This window comes from Lissotriton vulgaris, chromosome 2_1, assembly GCF_964263255.1.
Source record: "Lissotriton vulgaris chromosome 2_1, aLisVul1.2, whole genome shotgun sequence".
In the NCBI taxonomy this organism is placed as follows: Eukaryota; Metazoa; Chordata; class Amphibia; order Caudata; family Salamandridae; genus Lissotriton; species Lissotriton vulgaris.
In genome coordinates, this window is record NC_141687.1 from 1818456627 (window position 1) to 1818476152 (window position 19526).

Genomic DNA, 19526 nt, shown 5'->3' on the forward strand with positions numbered 1-19526 from the left:
ACATTAACACATGGCTGGTTAGTGAAAGCAGAACTGTAGCCTACAGATAAGCGATAAAAAACCACAACCCATGACATGTTGGCTAAGTATGAACAGATATAAGAAGAACTGAAACATTCAGATGCTGCAAAATAACTCTAAAGACAGACTCTCATCTCTTCTATATGCGGTTCCAGAGACAGACTCGCAGCTTGTTGTACAACTCTAGGGACAGGCTCTCAACTCTTTCATATACAGTTCTTGAGACTCAAAACCTGTCAACATACAACTCTGGGGCCTGTCTCTCATCTCATCTATATGTAGCTCTAGTGATATCCTCTAATTTTGACGGTTTAATACTAGGCTCGCATCACATTTATGTCCAACTGTACAATCTTAAGTCTTGTACAAATTGATAAGTGATTATACACGCTCTTCTCTAATCTGTACACTTCTCTGGAAACAATTTCTTATTTCATCAATACAGAGCGCCGGACACAGTTCCATAGGTTGAAACACAAAACTCTAACTACAATTTCATAGCTTGTCGAGTTGCAGCTTTAAAGACTGACTCTTGCATCAAATCACATCTATCGATATCTCTTCACATCTAATATATATAACTGAAGAGACAACCTCACATCCTGTCCATATACATCACAGCTACATAGACAGGCTCACATCTGGTTTACAAAAAGGCCTAATTCTAGATTAGGCATCACATTAATATGCAGCTCTACAGTCAGTCTCAAATTGTCTCAACAAAACGAGCTAAAAATGAATATATACACCCTTAAAGACATCACTTCGTGTATATACACTTCTTGAGCGATAGTCTTTTATTTAATCAATTTAGAAGTAGAGCTCCAGAGACATTTTTCATATATATCCTGCTCTAGCTACAATCTCATAGCTTGCAGAGGTACGGCTGTATGGATGGGCTCTTGCCTCCATTGTCATCTGTACACTGCTCTTGAGAAAGTTTCACATCTCATCCCAAACCAGCTGATACAAACATGCTTCCAGTATACAATCTCATATTTATTTACAATTAACTCAGAGGACAGTCTTACATTTCATCAGTGTATAGTTGTAGTGACAGTCTGATATCTTGTAGACATTCAGCTCTTAAGACAGTCCCTTGCAGCATGAATATACAGTTTTAGAGTAGCTTGGACATCTGTTGAAACAATCTAATATTCACTATATGTGTAGCTCTCCACACTTTCTTAGAAAGGCTATATAGCATTCTAGATAGAGTTAACATCTGAAAAATATATAGCTCAATAGACACTGTTGCATTTTATTTTTGTAAGTCATAATGTTTTTATTATTAAGTTTCCACAGTCCAAGGCCACCTTGAAATTTGTAGGGGAAATAGAAGAGTGAGGGAGAGAAATTTAGAAAGAAGGAGCGAGGAAACAAGGGAGGGAAGGAAATAATAAAGAGAATAAAAGGGGCTGATGTGAGAGGAGATAAAGGAAATAGGGGGGAAGAGAGCATTTGAGAGAAGGAATAAGATGCTAGGTCAAACAGCGGATGCTACAAAACAATTAGAAGCACTCTACTTCCAGTACGGACCATTTATGTGGTACCACCACAAACTGGATTGTCTCATCACCAAAGACCTTGCATTTGTGTTACTTACAGTTTCAAAGCACTCTGACAATTCACACCAACAGATTTCCCCCAAAGATGCTTCCTGAAAGCAAGATATCTGAATTATGGTACCTACCATCAATGACACATAACATTGATTAAGTACATTTGCACAAAACACTTCAGTGTGAAATTTTATTTGGTTAATTATTTATTTAATGTATTTGTGTCACATAGCTTATAGCTGCCCCAGAGCACTTTTATTGGGAAGATATGAACTGCCTCTTTCACAAAGGTAAAAAAACATGTCCAAATTTACTTATGTGTAGATCTGCTCCTAGATCCAGTTACGACTCTCCACTTTTTGCTATTCACCTTTTCCGAGTGGAGATTTACAGTGCGGTGTAGACTTACAAGTCTCAGAGTCTTCTACAACAAGTTCAAAAGTGTAAAGTTACTACAAGTAACTTTTCAGCTGACGTCCAAGATCTCCATCCCTGTGGTGGAGATCTCCCTATGGGAAAGTATAAGGAAACTGAATAAATGGTATTTTTTTTAAAAGCATTTAAAGATATCTTAGCATGTAATATAAAAGTAAAATAATGTAAAATATTTTGAATTAACCTGGTACTAATAAAGAAAAAGGTTACAGTACATTTACTCAAATAAAATATGTATTAAATGATAAAATAATTTAGATACATTTATTTTATTTTATTATAAATATTCATTCTAAACAATAATTTAAAAAAGAATATTAACCACCCTTACTAAATCTTTAACAGAATCAACAAAATAAAATCTAAACATATGACTGCCCAAAGCTAACCTCATCAATATTTAACCAGCTGTTCTTGTTTAACCAACAGTCCTAGATCCTGTAGACATGGGTTCAGATCACATGATTGGCTCCACACACTATATTGTTAATATATGCTAGGAATATATGCTGAGCATGTCCATTTGACAGGTGGTATTTGCAACATATCAATGTCTACGAAAAAGCCCATCCTGGGAAAATGTATGTATTGTGCAGTCTTGTGCATTACAATATTGTTGCCTTTACTTTGTGCTCCAAAAATTACTTCTTGCTGGGTTGCATTTCTGATCCACAAGAACATCAACAGGTACTATCTGTAAACCAGCCACGGTTCATGAAAAATCGCCATAAACATGCGTTAACAAAAGCCACAAGCGCATACATTAGTGTTTTAATAGGGTCATGCCCAAAGGTAATTCACTTAGCACCCTTTTTGTATCAGACGTATAGGGAGCCCAGCTAAAAATCCTTTCGGACATCTGAGCATTATTGAAGTAATCAAGTCAGTAATTAGACGATCATTTGGCAGCTTGTTCCCAGAGTCAGCTGAGACATTGTTTTCTCAGTTAAAGCCCAGGGGCCTCATTTATGAGGCTGTGCGTCACTTTTATGCCGCCGGTGCGTCACTTTTTGTGACGCACCAGTGGCGTACAAAATGCGGCTTGTTGCGCCATATTTAAAAAGTGACGCATCTAGGTAGATGCGTCACTTTGTAAACCCCTGCACCACATTATACCTGCGCCAGGTATAATGTATGCAAAGGGGGCGTATTGACGCAAGGAAGGGTAGTAGAAGTGACGCAGTGAAATCTATGAGATTTCACTGTGTCACTTTTAGGACGCCGTTGCGTCAAAATCTTGCGCCTGCCTCACAGCAAGCGTAAGACTGACGCAGGCCCTTTCACATGGGGCTTGCCCCATGTGAAAGGACGCATTGCTGGAGTTGCGTCACTTTTGTGACACACTTCAGAAATGCGTCACTTTTGCGCTTACAGATACGTCTATATGGCGTGTTGGAAATAGGATCGGACACATGCTTTTGCTCAGAGAACCCGAGATACTAATGATGGTTCCATAGAGTGAAGGCTGATATTGCCTGGCGTTATTTATCAAGAAACTATATTAAGGAAGACAGTGATTATTGGGATAGTTGAAAAACCAATTGAAGGAGAATTAAATAATAAAGGTCCTTGATATGATCCTGATTGTATGACACTAAGAGTAAGAACAGTTTAGGCCCTGAAGAAGTCATTGGGTAATGTCCCTTGACGAAACACGTGTTGGTGTTTGGCTGTTGTGTACTGTATCAAGACTGTACTGCTGTATCCACAAGTCTTCATGAACATCCATGGACTAAGAAAATAAAAAAAAAGATTTTTCATACTTTGGATGGGCGGATATGGACAATCATTTATGAACAGATATTATCTGTAATACTCACAGATACGTGTATTTTGTGCTCAGGGAATCCTCTGTTTTTGGTCTATTGTGACAGCAATTACTTAGTAATTGTTGTTTTCTGACAGAGGTAGGTGGTAGATGTCTTTGGTTCCCTTGATGCCACTTAAAAATAATTATTTCTTTACTTTTTGCTACATGGGCTATGCGCTGGTAATACACACACGCCGAGGGCTTACCGGCGTTCTCTTGTGGTCGCTGTTGCTACTGCTGTAGCTGTAGCTGTTTTCTTCAACAACTAGCCGCACCCGCTCCGCGGGTGCCGCGTCGCTGTCTTGGGCTCGCGTGGCTGTTGGGAGCACGTTTGCTCACAGCCTTCAGGCAGGACTCGAGGGAGCAGGGATCACGCTCGCACCACCAGCGCCGCTGCAGGGACTCACATAACCAGGAGCCCCTGCTTTCCGGCACACCTGCTGACCTGTTGCCCCTCCCACCCCTCGCTTCACGCCCCCATAAAGGAACGCCCCTTCCCCGCTGTGCGGGAGCACGCGGGAGCATCGCGGGAGAAGCCCGGGACAAGGGCGGGACCATCTTTGGCCATCAGGGGCCAGAAGAGGCCGGGCCGGGCCATATCTCTTGGCTCTGCGAAGCGGGCACGGGAATTACGGGAGCATGGCCACAGGCACTAGAGCAAGCAAATCTAGGAAAGCTGCGGGAGACGTAGTTATAGGCACAATGGATCAATTTATAACTCGGGCTGTCTCCATTGTAGAAAAGGAGATAATCCTAGCCGAACGAAGACTATCCCGGGACTCCAAGGGCCTATCACACAAGCGCTCATCCCTGGGCGCCCTTGCCCTAGCCCCTAGTCCAGCAAATGTACCAACTACACCATTGGTGGTAACCGACTCTCCGGACATTGACGAGAGGGCGAGTCGGATCAGGGCAAGCCTAGAAAGGGTATCGACCATTGCATTGGACATTGCTCATGACTCAACATACCCAAACCCACCTGATCCAATCGATTCTTTGCTGGGGGCCCAAAACTATGAACTTGATCGTGAGATCAACAATGCCCAAAGTCCTTCTGTCACGCCCAACGAAGCTTCAATCCCTCCCCCCATAGCCGCACCTATTGAAGCTAGTACCTCCCTAGTAGCGGCTTTAGCAACTACCCCATCAGGGAAACCAGCACCAGGACTAGCTGCACACAGGAAGAGAAAGCGCCCTGCCAGCCCTCGCAGGGGGGGTTCTCAAAAACCATACAGCAAAGTAAGTAGGCATAATGTGACCAAAGGGGGTACCTCCTCAAATCACATTCTACACCCAAAAACCACTACCACCCACACTAGAGTTGCACTACCCAAGGGTCCTGTTTGCCCGCTAGGCATATCAGGCCCGTCAGCGTCTCCTAGCACCACCCCAGTCCCCCAGGCTGTGCACACTGACATCGCCACTCCACCCCTAGATGTTGAGAGCCTAATCAGGTCTGTGGTGATGCCCCTTGCAGATAAGATCGACTGTCTCACACGAAAATTAGCCACCCTTGAGCAATCAATGCTGGATAATTTCTACGCTGTGAAATCACTGGTTAAATTTCATTCCAAGATGCAGGGCAAAGACAATGGAGGGTCAAGGAATGGTGCTGTTACTCTAGTACCCTCGGAGCCAATGTCTCGTCAAAAAATGCCTGTACTTGGGGAGGCCCCACAGACACTACAATCTAACATTGGAACCAGCCCCGCTCCAAAAACCTCCAATCTTAGACCCAGTTCGGGCCCCCAAAGGAAAAAATCCAACACTCAAGCACCGAAGGCCCCCAAGGTTAACTTTGCCCCCATTCCTGAGCCTACAGCGCCAACCCCTAAAGTAGCAGAAAATGCACCAACCACGCCGAATGGTAATATAACTCCATCTATTCCCATTTCTGGCAATCAGGCTGCGCCTAAACCCTTAGCTAAATCTCCAGCTAAATTACCATCAGGCAGGGCAAAAACATACACACCCAATGCTAGCCTCCCCCCTGGGTGCAAACCGTATGTGGTAATTCTCACGGGGGTCCCGGAGCTTGAAGAGGGTTCTTGTGAGTTGTACTCTGACCTCAAACACAAGACCCTCTCCTGGCTTAGAGCAAATAGACCCCTCCCAGGGCATATTGATGGCAGAATAGCTTATGTCCGTCGTGTGGGGTGGATTGGCAATAGACGTAAGGATTTAACTGGGGACTGCGTGCTGATTAATTTCAGCGATTCTAGAGCAGCAGGTATGATCTGCAGTCAGCAGTCGCTACACAACTTCTGCGACATACAAACTAGGGACCTGGGGTACTTCTATCGTCCCCCCCCCCCGTCACCTGGGTTTAAGAAGTTTCTGCCGGATGGAGGTAGAGGTGCATGGTACCCCCATTATCCAACCCTGGATGTTAGAGCTAGGGCATGGACGCCGACCCAAGCGGCCCCATCCCATGGATGGGGTTGGTGACTTGGCGATCAAGTGGTATTAAATGTCCCCTCACCTAAGGTTAATGTATCCTGCACAGCTGAGAGGGTCTTTCCGATATTAGTTAGCCCCCTAGCGTCCCAACCCACGTCCACCTCCCTAACCCCCTCTCCCTTAGGCTGTTGGACTGAGTTTACTGAGTCCATGGAAGGAGTAGAAATCTCGGGGGGCCCCGAGTAGGGATGTCGGATGTGCTGGGTCTCCGATTCGCCATACGCTGAAGGCTATCAGCTGGAATGTGGCAGGCTTAAATAATAAGTTGGATGCCCCGGACTGGGTGGCGCTCATTGAGCCCCACGCAGTCTGCGCATTCCAAGAAACGTGGTGTGTGGAACCAAGGCACAGAGTAGGATATGCTACCTTCTCTGTCCCGGCAGGTATCCCAGTATCAGGAAGAGGGCGTCCATTTGGAGGTCTCTTAGTCTGGGTCGACATATCACTAGGATGGCGAGTGCACCATCATCCCCAAAAATCACCAGATTTGATGTGGCTCACAGCAAAATGCCCAAATAAAGTTGAGAAGCTGGAGATTTTCAATATCTATACACGAGGGGCTTCAGGGAGGGCCTTGTCACCAACCCTCACGGCTCTGGAAGCAGCCTTGGGGGAGTGTTGTGGAGACTCTCTAATTTTGGTGATGGGAGACTTTAATTGCACATTCGAGCCCTTGATGGCCGATGAATCCTTGGACCTGCATGACGAAGATTCAAGGAGAGGTGTTCCGTCCCTCGATCTTCCGATTGTCAAAAGATGGACACCTAAAATCGTCCAACTGAATTCCCTCACACTAGAGCATGGCTTGAGAGCAGCCAACGGGAGAACACGGTCAGACCTAGAGGGGGCACACACGTATAATAGGGTGGGTCACTCATCTAGGATAGATTATATCCTCTTAAACTTTCCTTTGTGGGCCTACATGGAGGACATGATAGTTCTGCCCTCCTTGGAAAGTGATCACAACGCACTTTCACTATCCCTATTACATTGGTGGAGGGACAGCGGTTCATTTCTTGGAGCTCCTGACGCATCTGAGCAGAGGTCATCGGGGGGGGGGTGGTCCCCTCAAATTGCCTCAGACGTTTAAAATGGGACAAAGTGGCTATTGATGAAGAAAAACTATCCTGCATCAGAGCCGTTATTGTTGCAGCTTCTGAAATTTTGGAAAGTCATCCTCTCAGCCCGCACAAGATTTCAGCTATGTTTAGCGAGGTTTCGACATCAATAGGGGACTTGTTCATGGTTAAATTAAACACTAAGGGAAACAAAAACCATGATAAGCGACAGGGCAAATCAGGCTGGTACTCATCGGCGTGCCGTGCTGGAAAGAGAGCCCTAATCTTGGCAGTAAAGAGTGGTGATACATCATCAATAGCTGCCAAACGCAAGTCCTACAAATCTGTATTAAAGGCAGCCAGGAGAGACTGGGAAGACGCCTTCTGGCAGGAACTTCGTGCAGCTAGCGCAGAAAAAAATGCTAAAGGTTTTTGGGACTTGTTACGAAAGAAACACAGACCTTTGGACACTGTCATTACATGCAATATAACCGAAGATCTGTGGCACTCACACTTCTCAAAACTGTACACTGCATCTGCTGTAGAAGCGATGGACTTTCCACTACCTGAGATCCATCAAGGTGATGGCAGCTATGAGGAGAGCTTATTCTCCAGGAAAGAGGCTGAAACCGCCATAAAATCTCTGGTCCCCCGCAAAGCTGCTGGACCTGATGGCCTACCTGGCGACCTTCTACGCATGGACACAAGCGAATGGGGTATGCTAATTGCATCGCTACTGAACGCAGCTATGGCAGGCGCCCCCCTCCCTGCTTCTTGGATGGCAGCTGAGGTGGTCCCCCTGCACAAGAAAGGCTCAAGAGACGACCCAGCTAATTATAGACCGATTAGCTTAATTGATTGTTCCCAAAAAGTGGCGGATAAGGTCCTCCTATCTAGGGTCCAGCAAAGGGCAGACGAAAACAAGATACTCTCGGACTTTCAGGCTGGGTTCAGAGCCGGTACAGGGACAATAGAACAATCGCTAAGGCTGCTCATGATCTACTGGAAGGTCGTCACGATTGGGAAGGGTACCTTATATCTGGCCTTCATCGACCTCCGGACGGCCTTTGATTTGGTGCCTAGAAACAACTTGTGGAAGGTGCTGTATGACCTCGGTATGCCACCCTACTTGCTCCATCTGATCATGAGGTTCCACGAAAATAACTACGCCCAAATACGCTGGGGGCCAAATGGACAAAAGACCTCAAGAATAGAGGTGAATAGAGGTGTGCGGCAAGGCTGCGTACTTGCCCCAACCCTATTCTCCCTATATGTAAATGGGGTGGTGGACTTCTTGACCCAGATACCAGCAGATGCGCCCCGTCTGGCAGGTCGTTTAATCCCTACCTTGCTCTTTGCCGACGATACTTTACTTTTGTCAAAATCTCCAATGGGCCTCCAGCAGCTTCTCTCCGGATTTGACAACTTCTGCAAGCAGAGAGGTCTCTGTATCAATACAGACAAAACTAAGTATCTCATCCTGAACCCCCCACAAAAGCTCGGCCCCCCTCCAACATTGGGACCCGTTGCACTAGAAAGAACCAAGATGTTCGACTATCTGGGCATCCGCTTGGTGGATTCTATGAAATGGGACTGTCACCTGTCTAAAATGTTGTTGAGCCTGAAAAGAGTGACTGGGGCCCTGTTGAAAGAGCAGAGAGCAGCATCTACAAGGCCAATAGCGGCAGTAATGGACATTTACTCGACCAGAGGAGTGAGTGCAGCACTTTATGGGGCAGAGCTCTGGGGGATGTCAAACATGAAAGAGCTTACCCGAGCCGAGAATGCCTTCCTGAGAAGCCTAATGTCTCTCGGTCCTTCTGTCCCTATTCTACCCTTGCAACTGGACATGGGCTGCCGGGCGATTGAAGATCAAGCAAAATTACGCCCCCTGCTACTGTGGGCCCGCATCTGGAGAGTGCCAGAGCTCTCAAGTTACGCGGATGGCCTACGGGAGATAATTAAATCCACAGGTTGGGCAAAAATAAAATGGCTAAGGGACATTAAGGCTCTACTTGCCAATCTGGGGCTGGAAGAAGCATGGCACCAACAGTCAGCCCCGCCTAAATCCATGCTAAAACAACTCTATTGGTCATGGGTGGCAAGCAAAAGAAACTCTTCCTCAACGACTTGTAAGTCCACCAGAAATTTTGTGGAGTTTAAAGATGTCCCCATCAGAGAATTGTACCTGGACATTATTTCCGCCCCATGGGATAGATCCCTGTATTTTAAATTTAGAGTAGGTCTTCTCCCTGTAATGGAGCTCACATGCCACTGGAAAATTCCATACCAGACTGCGCCATGGTGCCCATTCTGCCCTCAACGCCGTGAATCTGTCCCCCATCTGTTATTCGAGTGTCCTGCCTATAAGGTTCCTCGCATGAAATGGATTAAACCAATGTGCCTCACCTTGGGCACCAGACATTGTAATGTGGCACTACGAATTTTACTTACAGACACTCGTTCATTTTTCGCATGCGCCACCTCGAAGTACCTAGGTTGGGCATGGCGAATACGGTCAAAAATACTTAGGCAAATTGTTTAATTAAGATTTTAACATATGGTCTGTCTCTGGCCTATTTCTTTTTTAGCTAATTTAAATAATTTCCCCTTCAGAAATGGTAAAAAAAAAAAAAACGTTGAGTATTAGTATATTAAGGGTTTTTTATGTTTTTTATCTAGTAATGTTTTAAATGAATTAATTATGTATGTACGCTTTTTAAGATATTTTTATGTCGAAATAAAGCCTATTTGACTTGACTTGACTTGGTAATACCTCACCATCTGCTGTTTTAGACTGTTCTCAGACTGATTTGCATATGGCCATGTCTGAACTGGGGTGGCGGAGTGAGCTAAAGAATGATGATGGATAAAACCCAGATCAGTTGACTGGGGGTGGGTGCTTGCAATGTTCAACACTCAGTTCATCATCCCCTTTGGTTTTGCTTTGTTCGCCCTAAGTTGGCAGGGTATGCTCAGACGTGGGTCCCTTGCTCACTTTGCCCATGGATTCAGGCTAGGCTGGCTGATTAGCCAGAAACCGGTCCCAGGATGCTTGTTTCCGGTCCAGAGAAGACATGGCTTGGCAGTTCGGTCTGGACTGTTCCCATGAGGCACAGGGTCAGACTGATTTGCATATGGCCATGTCTGAACTGGGGTGGCGGAGTGAGCTAAAGAATGATGATGGATTAAACCCAGATCAGTTGACTGGGGGTGAGTGCTTACAATGTTCAGCACTCCATCCATCATCCCCTTTGGTTTTACTCTTTCTGACTCTGGCTTCTCTACGAGCTGCGCCATCAAGAATCCTTAAAGAATAGAAGGCTGCGTACCAGGACCTGTTTTTTCTAAGAGCTGATCGCCCACCAAACTCTGTCATTGTAGCTGATGCTTACAAGACTCACTCTATCGCCTCCTCATCAACAGTTCCTTCGGATAAGAACAGCAAGCAGATAGACTCCATAGGTAATAAAATGTTTGGAACATCTGCCTCCTTTATAAAAGTTGCAAAAGAAACAATTGATGGACGAATGCTAGACAATGCAAAAATTCACACCCAGTCACAAGGATCTGGGTTTAATCCATAATTTTTTGCTCATCACACCACCCCAGTTTCGACCCAGCCATATGCAAATCAGTCTTGACCCTGTTCCTTGTGGGAACAGTCCAGCCCGAACTTCCAAGCCAGGCCCTCCCTGGACCGGAAACAAGTATCCTGGACAGGTTTCAGGGCATCACCTGTCATCAACCAGGCTAGCTTAAATCCAGTGGTGTAGTGAGCACGGGACCCACCATCGCTAATGTGTCTGAAATGAAGTAACGACTACGGACTACGATTAACCTTAGGCGTGTCACCTATCATTGTGACCACCAGAAATCAGAATTTGGATTACACTACGCATACTGGAGACTAAATACGTCGCGCTTTGAGTAATTACGGACTTTTAATGAAACTGGGAGACAAGTTGAAGGTTTTCCTTGATGAGAATACTTGCTATTATGGAATTAATATGTGCCAATTTAAAAGTGTTTGATGTAATGATCCAGGTACTTCCGTGACCATCATAAATTTGGAGTAATTTGACGACTGCCCTTAGGAATTCCTATTCAGGGCGAAACGCATTGGCTGACCTCTGGGTGTACTATTACATCACTTCATGCCATATGTGGTCCAAGAATCCATTAAAGGATCATATTTAACATCATTTGAAGAGTCCGGATTGATTCATCTATTGTGCATTTGTGCATTTTGAAATATTTATGTTGCCTCTCTGTGCTTTTTAATTATATATATATATATATATATATATATATATTCACTGAAAAAACGATAGGTTTCACACCAGTTATAGTTAGGAATTAGCATTTAAAAAACCTATTAAATTCACTGAAAAAACCATAGGTTTCACACCAGTTATAGTTACCTGGAAATTTTACTGACATAAAACCATTGAAATTACACGTTATAGTTAGTTGGACTCACTATAACTTGCGCGTGCAATGCACTGCTGATGACGTCACATATTACATCACTCATGACATGGTCAGTGACATCACTCATGACATCACTGATGAGACCATCCAGTGAATGTGTGTATTTTTAAAAAATAAATATGTGTTATATATGTATATGTAAAAGTTGCTTGAAGAATAAATGTTTTAATAAGAGTTTACATGGATGTTTTTTTTAAAAAAATTGATTGGTTAACTGGCTTATTAAGTGTATCTTAGTGAATACATCTATTAAGAAGTAATGTTTAAATATTTAAATATATGTATTTGTGTTTCACTTTGTGTATAAGTGGCTGCATGGGTTGGTGATTGGCTACATGTGTGTGTATATGGGTTATTAGATGTTTGTTTTAATATCATTATGAGTGTCTATATGGTTTGGTGGGGGTATTCCTTAGCACATAGATGCATGAGTGACTGACTCTCTGCTTGTATGTGTTTTGAAGACAACATATGTGCAGGACTGTATGGGTGGATGAGTGTGTATATGTGTGTGTTAGTGAGTGAATGACTGTCTCACTAGAGTCTTTATCAGTAACTACATGTGACTTAATCTACTATATGTGAATATTGATGTATATAAGTGAGTATATGTGAGAGTGAGGGATTGTAAGAGTTCCTGTTTAAATAAGTATGTTTTTCTATAAATGATTGTTTAAGAGAGCAAGTATGTGTAAGTTTCCTTAGAAGTAAGGTGGTAGTGTGTGTATAGCTGTATATGCAAATAAATGGATGTTCAATAGTTTATTTGCATGTGTGAGTATGTGTGAGAGTACCTTTTGGATGACTGTCGGTGTGTTACAGGATGTATAGGTGTATCTCTACATATGATGAGTGAGTATATGTATGAGTGACTATATAGAACTGTTGGTCAATGAGTGGATGTGTATATAGATGGTGGAATTATTGAATTGGTTGTTGTAACTGGTATGGGTATCTCCATTTTTTTTAAATGTTTCTATTTTGGAATATGTGTTTCCAGGGTTACATTACAGTGAAAGGAGGTCTGTCACTCTGTCACAAGGATGGTCTCATCAGTGATGTCATGAGTGATGTCACTGACCATGTCATGAGTGATGTAATATGTGACGTCATCAGCAGTGCATTGCACGCGCAAGTTATAGTGAGTCCAACTAACTATAACGTGTAATTTCAATGGTTTTATGTCAGTAAAATTTCCAGGTAACTATAACTGGTGTGAAACCTATGGTTTTTTCAGTGAATTTAATAGGTTTTTTAAATGCTAATTCCTAACTATAACTGGTGTGAAACCTATGGTTTTTTCAGTGAATTTCAATGGTTTTTTAATAGCAAATATTTATAGGTATAAAAGTGTAAAATTTTAAAACGAATTTTATATTGTATAAATATGTTAATTTTTTGTATTTTTTTTAATTTTTGACCCCGAGATGCTCCCGGGGCACGTACCGGTGAACGCACCAGTAAGCACAATGTTATGGCACGCCCCGGGGCGCGTACTGGTGAGCGTCCGGATAGCGCTATTGCCGCAAACGAAAACCACATCGTGACGTATCGCGTAGCCGCCACGCCACGCCTTGCGTCATAAGACACGTATCGCGTAGCCGCGAGATGCGTCTTATGACGCACCGCGTAAGCGCCCGAGCATATACGATTGCGCAACGTAAGCGCCCCGACGCGCTTACGCTACGCGCCCCGGGACGCGCCCAAGGGCGTGTAGCGTAAGCGCGTCAAGCCATGTGACTTTAAAATAACACTTTTCATTGGTTCAGAAGTTTTTTTTCAAAATTTTGAGAAACCCACCCATTTCTCCCACTATTGATTTGCACTTGGAGAGAGCAAGAGTCATCCAGCAGTGATTCAGATGCTTTTTTGCCTGAGGACCCTCCTCTCCAGAAAAAAAAATCCACTTCATCTGGAAATTTTATGACATCCCTGAAGGACAAAAAAAAGTTAATGCTGGTAAAGTAACCTGAAAAATATGTGGCAGTATTTTATCCAGAGGCAATCCTCAAAAAAAATATAGCTTTGGAAATGCCAATTTAATTAGGCATGTCAAAAGAAGACACCCAAATAATTATTCCAGGGAGAGTGTCAGGGAGCTGGCACGGAATTTACCAAGAGATGGCGGCAGCACCTCCACTGGTGGAGCAACACCTTCAGGAACAACACGTGAAAGAATGGTCCCTAACGTACAGCCGGTCTTTGCAGGCATTAAATTTCTATGCGTGGACTGTGACGAACTGCTCTGTTATGGGGAGCAGAGCGTTGAACTGATTGCTATAAAGAGACAGGAACACCGCTGCTCTCCCAGACCCTAAATTTTCAAATTTTTTTGCTCCTGTTGAGCAGTTTTTGAATCCCTGTTTTTGTTTTTCCCTGAAAAAAATCCAAAAAAATATAAAATCGTTTTAAAAAGTATAAAAAAATATAAAACAACAAAAACAAAACCAAAAAATTCTTTTCAGAACTACCTCCAATTTATAAAAAAATGCTATTTTTTTTTTAAAAAGTGTCATTCTTTTTTCTCCATGGTACGCTCCCCGGTACGCGTACCGGGCGCTCCCCCCGCGAAAATCGAAAATATTTATTTGTCCTACGGGACCCTTTTTTTGCCCCCACATCAAACCTAGGCGGTCAGGGGGGGTGTACCCTGCCCCCTTTTGCTCATTTCCCCCTTTGATTTTTGCCACCTCTTGTGTCTCAATACTACCGAGACACAAGATGGCGGCCGCTCCGGACTGTTTCTAATGTTTACAGACACCCGACAGCCAATCAGCTTTCCGCGCGCAAGTCGCGTGGCGCGGCCGGTAAATAAATAAGGGAGGAGTGGTTCAATAATGTTTGCCCACACAGGAGGTACTATTCCTCTCCGCTCCGCACAGCACAATGTTTGATTAATGTTTATGCGGCAGCCTTAATGCTACGAGCTTTATAATTTTTTCGAGCTTTCGTAGCGCACTTTATTGTTTCTTTATTGATGGACAATGAAAAGATGCACTGAATAACCCGGTGTTTGCCACTTCCGAATGCATGAACTGTTAATTCGCACAAAGTATGGTGTTGTGATTCGTAATGTTGATAACACTTAACAGCACCACTCAAGTTATTTATTTCACTTAAAACAAAATGTTGCTCATGATTGAAAAGTAATGTTTGAACACAGCCCGCTTGTAAATCAACAAGTCTGTTGTCTATACACATTGGTATGACGTCAATACCAGGTGACTTTGTATATATTGCATGTCAAGTAGTTCACTCGTTCTCGTGAAAAAGCAGGTTTACCTGCGAAACGCGTCGAGGAAAAGCCGTTTTGAAATAAACACGCTTTGCATACTCCAAAATTGGCCCGGATTTCTTTCTTTCACCAAGGAGAGTGTTTGGCTGGATATATATATATATATATATATATATATATATATATATATATGTATGTATATATATATATATATATATATATATATATATATATATATATATATATATTATATATATATATAATTTAAAATTTTTAAGACTCCGTCACATTTGCTCCAAAGAAAAAGAATGGGATGTACATAGCCAAAGAACAGTTAGAAGATTCAAACAATGTGGATACAAGGATTGTGTAATCAAATGAGGATGACAACGAGCATATGATAAAAAACGAGAGGAGATATTGAAAGTGAGAAGCCAGATATCGGATGAAGAATACAAAACTGGGGACCCAGTGAGACTAATCCTGAATTACACTAGATAATCCAAACAAATTGTAAAAATCTTAAGGAAAAAATGGAAGTTGTTACAACTTGACCCCATGGTAGGACAGATAATGGGCAAGCATCCCAATGTGACTTTCTGCCGTGCACAAAACCTAAGAGACAAATTGGTACATAGCCCTCATCAGGGTATAGGAAAGAAAAAAGGAACCCAATGGCTAAAAACAAAAGGCTTCATTAAATGCCAGACATACAAGTTTTGTCAAATTGCCAAGAACACAACGACAGTGGCTTTGCCAAATAACAAAATGTGGCAAATTAAGGAGTTAATTACATGCAAAAGTCAATTTGTCGTTTATGTAATTGAGTGTCCATGTGCATTAAAATACATTGGAAGCACAAAATGCGAGTTAAAAAAAGGATACTTGAACATGTGCGCGCCACTGTAAATCGGGACAGGAGCAATGCAGTGGCGAAACATATGGAAGCAAACTATGAGGAGATTGGGAAGCGTTACGCTTTTATGCACTGGAAATGATACCTATCCACGGGAGAGGTGGAGATCTGGAAAAGAGACTAAGACAGAGAGAATCCCGGCAAATTTTGAACTTTCGAACTTTTACTCCATGGGGTCTCGTTCCAAGTGAGGAACTTTACGTACATCTTTAGGGGGGAAATTTGATCATCCTGTTTTCATGAGTAACATGTGGTAGGGAGAGGGGCCAAATATTTATTCAATTTCATTATTTTTTGGTTGCTGGGTTGAATTTCTCATTATGTGTTGGTGATGTTTAACAATAATTCTATCTCTGTTGCTCTATGAAGAGTAATTACACATATAACAAACACAAAATAGGGGTCCAATTAAAATTAGAACGTAATGTTTAATGAGTAAAATCATCACAAAAATCCTCCCCTTGTATTTTGATAAACAAGCATAAATGGTTGGGGCTATAATAAGATCTTTAAAACATAGTACAAAAGCCCACTGGAGGGCAGTAGGATAGTTTCAATGGTTTCCGGAAAGGAGCTATTTGTAATAATGTAGTCCCAATAAGAACTAAGGCCCAGTGGCAGGCTGGAGGAGGACATAACCACCATGTTTTTATGTGTCAGCTGCAGAAATTGCAGGGACACAATAAACATTTCGCGAGGTATTAAACATTGGATCCAATGTTAAACTGGGGGGAAAATCCCGTCCTTTTACTTAGTAAAGGAATTTTTATCATTAAATATACTAACCACAGTGCTGGATAATAAGGAAGCTAAAAGTGGGTTTCAACCCCAATACGGACTGAAAACATCTCAGTTCCAATAAAAATGAAAGAATCCCTGTTTAAAATAACAGTTTACAGAGAGACACACACAATAAGTTTAAAACGGTATTATATGGCAGCAACATAAATATTATGAATACTATGAATACATACATGAATTGCCCTTGCCTACGAGTACCACAATACTTTGCATTATAAGGAAGTTGTCTCGAGTCACATGGTGTTTTCAGAACTGGGTAATCTGAGCTATTAGTGTGGTTAGATATATAGATAGTTTTTATATATATATAGATAGTTTTTATATATATATATATATATATATATATATATATATATATATATATATATATATATATATATATATATATATATAAAGGAATCCCAGCCTGTCAGTGAATGACAGGCAGCAGCAGGGTGCAGACCTCGCAGCGCCACAGCAGACAGTCAAGAGAGAGGCTCATCAAGAAATCCAACTCGAGTGAGTAGCAGGTTTTCAAAACATTTATTAAGAGGTAACGCGTTTCACTCCACTGGGGAGCTTGATCACACAAATGCACTCAAAAAAGTGAGGATATATATACAACAAGTGGGAGGGGCTTGATTGGGGAAAAGAAACGCCCAAAAAAAATAAAAAAACAGAACAATAAATAAAGCAACAGTGTCTACATTAATCCTACATGTATAGTTCACATGAGAAACAGCATGTACCACATGAAATAAACATGTTGAAAGTAAAACAGTGCAATGTGATAAAAAATAGGGTTTAAGGAGTAAATGTTAAATAAAGCAGAAACAGCGCTATTATATGAAAGTTGGTTGCGGATGAGTAACATGTAAAGTATCATAGGAGTCACGACATAGTGCCAAAATGAAATTACATGGGAACAACAATAGCAAACCAAAGGGTCAAAGACGCGCTGAAGGTAATTACGGCATAGTGCCCGAAAATACTGCACATATTAGTCATTAGAACACAGAGGAAAATCATCACAAAGCAGTGGATGGTCTTATGAAAATAGATAAACGTGGCGTAAAATAACATGCTGCAAGAGACATGTGAGCCAAGTTAAGGGCAAAAAGAGGAGAATACAGAGTGCTAAAAAATAAGTGAAAAAAGTAAAAAGAGATATACGAGCCCAACCACAGATGTGAAAAATAAGAAGTGAGAGCAGGGGGAAGACAACGAAACAGATAAACAATAAAAATGGAGGCGACATAAGTAAGGTGGAAAGCATGGCGACAATTCTAGTCAAAAAAGGTAACAAAAGTCATGATTCTAAGGATACGCCATGCTAAACATTGGCAAATGGGCCAATAGACAAATTGTGACGCCTAAACTGAGCGAGAGAAAGGAAAAAGCTAAAACGTGACATGAAATACAGAGACCAGACCACCAAACTGTAAAGAAGAAAGAAGCATTACAGGAAGCTTTTCAAATCTTCAGTCAAGTTGAGACCATTGGGGGCTTTGGTATCGAGGGACAAAATTAGTTGGGTTTCACGCTGCCTGAGCATTTTTTCACGGTCACCTCCCCGGCTTGGTGGGGGCACTGAACAGAGAACCGTGTATTGGAGGTCTTTAAGTTTCTTGTTATGGACCACCCCAAAATGTCGAGCAACTGGATAGTTGCTGTCACTGTTGACAATGGCCCTTATGTGCTGCAGTATTCTTTGATGCACTGGCAACTTGGTACTGCCAATGTATTCTAAGTTGCATGTGCACTTCAGTTTATAGACCACGAACTCTGATCTGCAGGTGAGGTGTTCCTTAATAGGAATAGGAGTGTCACTGAAAGCAGTAACATAGTGAGTGGCATTAGTTGCAAAATTGCAAGCACGGCAGGAGGTGCATTTAAAAAAGCCCATTTTGGTGGTTTTGTTAGGTTTGGGAGGATTTTCAGGTGCAATTCTATCGAGCGCATCGCGCATGGATGGTGCACGTCGGAAAGTAATGGTAGGAGTTTCACTCAATAATGGACCTAAGACTGGGTCGGTCAGAATAATAGGCCATTCAGTGCCTATGATGCGTCTGATTTTGCGCTCTTGCGAGCTGAAAGTGGTTATAAGCCTGACAGTGCGTTGGGAGTCATCCTGGTTATCACTAGTGCCAGTGGTACAGTGCTCTCTGGGCTTAAGTAGTGTGGCCCTATCTAATGACGAAGCTTTGGCCAAAGCTTGATCCAGTATGGCTCTTGAGTAACCTCTTTGCAGAAAACGTTGTTTAGATTCCTCAAGGCAAATAGCAGAAGAATCAGGGTCACTGCAGACTCTGCGAATGCGAATAAATTCGCCAAACGGGATACTGCGGATGGTATGGGCAGGATGGGAGCTATGTGCGTGCAGGATGGAATTTCCCGCCGTACTTTTACGATGTAATTTGGACTTGAGGGTGTTGTCCTTGATGAACAGTTGTACATCAAAAAATTCAGCTTCAGTACTGCTAAGGTTAGCAGTGAATTTCAGGTTCAGGGTGTTATTATTGCAGTCTGATACAAATGAGAGGGCTTGGTCTTGACTGCCCTTCCAGATGATGCAAATGTCGTCTATGTAACGCCAGTAGTGGGCGATACAAGGCGACCAGTGCGCATGTGTGGCTCTGAGCTCGTGCTCCTCCCACCAACCAACATGAAGACATGAATAGCTGGGGGAGAAACACGAGCCCATAGCCACACCGCGTAATTGCTGGTAGATGTTGTTCTTGAAGCGGAAATAGTT

The 19526-nt window shown here is 42.7% G+C and overlaps 1 protein-coding gene and 1 long non-coding RNA gene across 2 annotated transcripts in view; one reads left to right on the forward strand and one right to left on the reverse strand.

The window, feature by feature from the left end:
* The window catches only part of RASGRF1 (Ras protein specific guanine nucleotide releasing factor 1), a 656364-nt gene that overhangs the window by 622795 nt on the left and 14043 nt on the right, over positions 1–19526 (forward strand). The gene's annotated exons all lie outside the window — the stretch shown is intronic.
* The window catches only part of LOC147733325 (uncharacterized), a 98371-nt gene continuing 80538 nt past the window's right edge, over positions 1694–19526 (reverse strand). The window contains exon 3 of the long non-coding RNA XR_015308519.1: positions 1694–2092. This is a non-coding gene — a long non-coding RNA (uncharacterized LOC147733325). The remainder of the gene's footprint in view (positions 2093–19526) is intronic.